Source organism: Callospermophilus lateralis, unplaced genomic scaffold (genome assembly GCF_048772815.1).
Source record: "Callospermophilus lateralis isolate mCalLat2 unplaced genomic scaffold, mCalLat2.hap1 Scaffold_121, whole genome shotgun sequence".
Lineage (NCBI taxonomy): Eukaryota > Metazoa > Chordata > Mammalia > Rodentia > Sciuridae > Callospermophilus > Callospermophilus lateralis.
In genome coordinates, this window is record NW_027512399.1 from 1,930,322 (window position 1) to 1,936,769 (window position 6,448).

Consider the following 6,448-nt stretch of genomic DNA (forward strand, 5'->3'; position numbering starts at 1 on the left):
TTTTTGGGTTTCTGCATGTAATCTTCCATTAACACATTTTTGTGTGACATGGGGAACAAATTCAGTTTATTTATGATTATTATTTTTATGTGTGATTGAAATGATAATAAAATGCTTCTTATTAAAGTGACTCAATCTAAAATAATTTTGCATTTTTTTCATTTAGTGACCAATTAATAATGATACACTTAATATTTATGTTAGTTTTTTCAAGATTTATAGATCTATGCAAAGATGTTTTTAATCATCAGGAAAATAGAATTTATTTAGTCTATAATAAGGTGGCTTCAGTTGTTGTTATTTGGACTATAAATATTTTTAAAACCAACATTAAAGTAAAAAAAATTAAATTACTAGAAGTTAAGGCTTTTGTTTGTGTTATTTTTCATTTTGAGTTTTATTCTATTTAATGAATTTAATTTGTGTTTAAAATAGACCTGATGATAAAGTTGCACATTCTATGTTGTAGTAAAATAACTAAAAACCCAACGATGTGCCCATCTAAATCAATGAAATCTGTGAACAGATGATCTTATATCCAAAAGTATTTTATAGATGTGATTTTGTTAAGTATTAAAGTAGGAAAATTATTGTAGATCAACCAGATGAGTTCAATGTAATCACAGGGTCCTTATACAAAGTGAGTGGTAAAGTTAGTAGCAGAGATTAGAAAGAGGTGCTATGGCCAGGTGTGGTGGCACATGCTTATAATCCCAGTGGCTCAGGAGGCCAAGCAGGAGGATTGTGAGTTCAAAGCCAGCTTTCGAAAAATGAGGTACTAAGCAACTCAGTGGGACCCTGTCTCTAAATAAAATACAAAATAGGGCTGGTTATGTGGCTCAGTGGTCAAGTTCCCCAGAATTCTATCCCCAGTGGCAGCCCCTACACACAAAAAAAACGTAAGAGATGCTATGACAGTGGAAGAAGCTGAAGTAATATACTCTGAAGATGGAGGAAAAAGACACAAGGCAATTGCAGATGGCCTCTGGTAACTGGAAAATGTAAGGACATCTCTTCTCCTATGAAATTTCCAAATGGAATATGACTCTATCGACAACTTGATTTTAGACTTCTGTCTACACTACCATAAGACAGTAAGTCAGTATTTACTATATTTGCAATAGTGAGCTACTTAATTTGTAATAATTAATTAAGCAGCAATAGATAACTAATGCATGTTGTTAACAACCATAAAGATTAGGTTTAGTTTGACATGATGTATGATGTTCACCTCCTCATTTCTGGGAAGGTAAACATTTAACTTGGATGCTAATATAATCTCAGACTGGACAAGCATGCCTGAGATTCAAGGCGGCAAAGGTTGTCATGCCTTTGAGAGATAATTAGAAGTGGACGGACTTAAAATTTTCTTTGAGTTCATGATTTTAGCTCCATAAAGAGAATGTTTAACACTTGAAATATTTAATGATGTCAGCTCATCAAAGAAATACCAACAGTATGTCCATAAACATGGCATATCTTATAATAACAATGTAACACATGAATAGTATCATGTACAAAGTGCTCCCAAAATACACGTTTAACGTATTTATATTTAGAAATCACCACTTTCACAATAATCCGTAAAATATATTATCTGGAATAGAAAAGGCCAATTAAAAGAAGATGGGATTGTTCTTCCAGCCACATGCTTTGTGAACTGAAAGTGATACACATGTCAAACCAGACAAATAGACTATCTAGAGTGTCATTTTTATGTGGCTGAAGCATAAGCAGAGAACAGGAAAAAAAAGGTATAAATAAACTGTTGTAAAAGAGGATGTGCTTGTTCTGGAAATAGTCATTGCTTAAAAATAGTGAAACTTATTTATTCCTTCTTGAATCATCTTAAGTTTTCTAAATTGAAGATACGTTACTTTTGTGATTAGGGAACAAAATCACTAAAATCAGGGGACTGCAGATACTTGTGATAAACTAGGCAGGAAGAAATTAATCCTAAAAAGGTGTTAAATGAAATCAACAATCATTCACTACAGATGAAATGACTTAGAAGAAGGATATTCTCCTTTCTGCTTTCCAAGTGGCAAATAAAACTTTGAAATTTTCCCACTCCAGTCCCAATTATAATTTTAGTACAGTTGTTCTGACAAGAAGGCTCCTGAGACATAATCCACCTGCCTAGTAGACAGCCTTGGTAGCCTTCCCACCTCCAGGGTGCACTCCTTGCTAAGTATCCCCCTATGCCTGGATATCCAGGAAGCTGGTCCAGGCCTCCTGCCATCAAGCCTGCCCCTTTTGGGACATGTTGTTTATTCCCAAAGCTGTGATGACAATTTTGTTCGACATGCATGGAGATTGCCTATCTAGGTTCCTATTTTCTTTACTTGCTGACTAAACATCCGTCAGTATGTATCTCATCATCACAAATGGATGTATTGTGAACTCCCATCTTTCCCCTTACTTTTTGCATAGCAACAAATTTTTTCACTCTCAGGAGATGACTATTTTAATACACATCATGTATGTTTCATAATTATCCTAATGTAATTTAGAAATTTATTTTAAATTGACACATAATTAAAAATTATTTATTGAAACTTAATGAGTAGTACAGGTATATTTCATCTGAAACTAATAATTTTGCATATATTATTGAAAGGTCATTAAAAGTAATTTACCAGGAATTGCAATTAAAGTGCTAGTAATCCTTCTGTATGTTCACTGAGTTATTTATATATGTATGTTTATGTCATGTTTCAGTTACAAATTTCCGCATTCTAGTATGACTGGTTATTAAAAGTCTTTGCTTTAAGAGATTAGATAAACTAAAATAAATTAAATTAAATTAATGTAATACATTCAGAAATGTTAGCTATTTTGTTACAATCTGTTATGTTCCTTGGATAGCTTTTTCTAAGTTAATTTTATGGAAAAAAATTATAAACCACTTTCAAATACAAAGTGTTTAAAAATATAACACTTTCCAAGTAGGCCATTACTCAATTCAAATCTAAAAAGAATATATTGGTTTTCAATGAATCCATTGGCTTGAGAGAAATTGAGTCCATAGTTCCCAAGAAGCAGAAAATAATGTATGTAATATCACCAATAGAACAGGTATTAAATAAGACCATAGAATTGAGTAAGTTAATTTCTTAAAATGTTGAAGAGAAGAAATGATGTGGTAAAGCACACATGGAAGATTATATGAATTTTGTATTAATAAATTAAATTGGCATATTTGAGTAAAGGAAACCCCAGAATTTTTTAATGAACCAGTTGGAGATAAGGGAACTAACTGATGCCAGGTCAACATGAAGCTTAATTTTCCATTTTCATGAGGAACAGATGGTGTGGATGGATATAAAAATTGATTTCATAGAGGGAAAAATGGTTCAGCTTGGCAAGTTTATTTCAGAAATGTTCTTGATAAGTTAGATCTGTTCAGCCATTTTGAGAATGTTCTTCCACAGACGTGGTTGATTAAGGGTAATGGTGGCCATGTGTGCCACCTGTGGAAGAACATCTAGATGTCTCCCTGTGGTAATTTTCCCTCCCTGGCGAGCTGGTTTCATGGACCAAGTTTCTGAGAATTTTCATTTTACTTAATATAATGGAAGCTTAATAAACAAGGAAACAAAATTACATAATGAATTGAATTACAGATACTTTCCATTTTCTAATACCTTACAATTTTCCTATGAAGAGTAATTACAGTAAAATAATAAAAGAGATCATAGTGAATGTTCTTTCCAACAAAGATTCTTTTAGAGTAAGAATTATGCATTTAAGAATAATTAAATTAAAATTAAATAAAATTTTATCTAAAGGGTTGTATGCTTGTCTAGGAAAGAGAATTGTTTTATTCAATCTAGTAATGACAGTGAAGTACCAGAGGGCTCAAGATAAGTTTTTCTCTTTTCTTCTAGTGAAGTCTGATTTTAAAAAAGTAAGGGAGATGAACTGATAGCTATATATTTTACAGCCACAGACAGGTTCTGCATACACACCCAGGCCTACTGCAAGTTCTACAGAATAAATTTAACTTGCTTTTGAGGGGGCCTTGCAATCTACATTCTAATCATGAGAATTTTAAGGTGAACCTGAGTGGGAGAATGCCCGAATGCCCTTACCCCAGAGAAGGAATCATAAATTAGGGTATACACAAAAGGAACAGATTTCTATCAAAAACTATTGGTTAAAGTTGTAAAACATTAAAACTTCCTAATAATTCACAAGGAAAATAATAATATGGTATGTGTCTTTAGGTGACTGTAAGAATAGCAGTAATAAACATTAGCATAAGAGTTTAACAGAAGAGACAAATATCAGATACATAATAACAATATTGTGTTGGGTGGAAATCACGATGACGAGTTCAAATTAGGTGTCCCTGATCTCCAGGGAGCTCTCCTAGAACTTGGGAGCCCAGGTGATTTACTCTATTCCTGTGTCTTGCCCTAAGGATTTGTCATAAAGTGTATCCAATGCCCAGAAGCCAAAAGAAAGCATGGAGAAGCTTCCTTGCCTTTGTAAGCTCTGTCCCAGAAATGGTGAATGACTTGTCTCACATTTCACTGTTGAGAACTTAGGTCCTCATTTTATGACCATAAAAAAGAATGAATATATTTTTGACAACAGTGAGCAATCACACAGGCATATGCAACACACATACTATATTGGTCAAATTATTTTAGGAATGTGTTCTACAGTGCGGCTAAGCAACTCAAAAACCAGACAGCTGGGGTTCATATTCTGATGCTTCTTACCTGGTGTAGACACAGTTGTGCTTACCTAACTATTCAGCAAATTCTTCATAGTTAGCAGATTCTGTGACATTATACATGGTATATTCTGGCCAATGACTGTGGACAGGGGAGCCATTTTGACATATCAGCAAGCTGCGGGATCTGAGATACTCTGTGTTTCAGAAGATGCAACTACAAGAGACAAGAGCTTCTATCAACCAGGGTCACTGAGTACTGATTCGAATAGAGCTCACCATATACCTGGCCATGAGGGAGAGATGATTTCAGGAACATTCAGTTTATTTTAATCAAGGAGTCATCTGTTGCTACTGCAATACGTAGTCTACCATAATACATGTCACATAGTAGTTTTTCTAATTTCATCATTTATAAACAATAATAATAATAAAATTTTGAGATGACGGGATCCTTGTGAGTATAAAATAATTTAATATATGTAAAGTATAGAGGGCAGTAAATGTTTTGAACATAACTACTTAATAAAATGTTACTCATAAGTTATGAATATGGACTTAGAAGTCATAAAAGTGTTAACAGTAGCAGCCTTCCATCATATAATTAATTGCCATATATATGTGTATCTCTCTCTCTCTCTCTCTCTCTCTCTCTCTCTATCTCTCTCTCTCTCTCTCTCTCTCTATATATATATATATATATATATATATATATATATATATATATATATATATATATCACAAATTCAAGAAAGAGTTTCAGATTTTTACCACAAATGAGAAACATACTGTTTCCATTGTACCAGCAACAAAAGCAACAACAACGATATACAGATTCACCAATATTTAAGTAAGTTTCAAGATAATAAAGCTGATTAGCCATAGACAAATTAAAGCAGGACTTTAACCTAAGCAGTGTCACATTAGAGACTTTTATACCGTCACTTTGAATATGTAACCAACTATTTGAAATTTTTTTTAAATTAAACTTCTCTGTTTCATTTACAATGTACAAAAATCATTTAGTTTATTATAACAACATTATGTATTGGGCTGGGGTTGTGGCTCAAGCCGTAGTGCGCTAACCTGGCATGAGTGCAGCCCAGGTATGATCCTCAGCACCACATAAAAACAAAGATGTTGTGTCTGCTGAATACTAAAAAAAAATAAATATTAAAAAATTCTCTCTCTCTCTCTTAAAAAAAACAACATTATGTAAATTTTAAAGTCTTTTCTATTAGGAGAAACAAAGAGATTTTCACAATAAATGTTTTTTTTTTTTTTAAGATTAAGTGTAGAAAGAAAAAATTATTGTATACGTAAGTAAAGCAGAACCTAACATATAAAATAAACAGAAGGGATGCAGAGCCAAAATTGAAGGTAATATAGTAAAAACTTCCAAAGGCAGCCGATAAATTTTGTTTTGTTTTGTCTTATGAATGTTTATTGTATTTATAGGCAAATAAAAAGATGATAGAAAAAATAATATCAATTTTTGGCCAAAGGCACAAGGAAGAAAGGTGAAAAGCAAAGTAAGAAAAAAAGAAATTTTTGTTTGATTTTTTCTGAACTTCAGAGGAGAAGTTGCAAATTGATAATTGTAAAACAGAAAAAAACAAGAGAACATCTAATCACTATTATTGATTTTTTAAGTCTGTAATTTCAGAAGGTTTTACAGAAAAACAATTAACAAAGTGAAAAGACAATACAGAAGGGGAGAAAATTCATGCCAGTTATTCTGATAGGGAATTAGTATCCAAAATA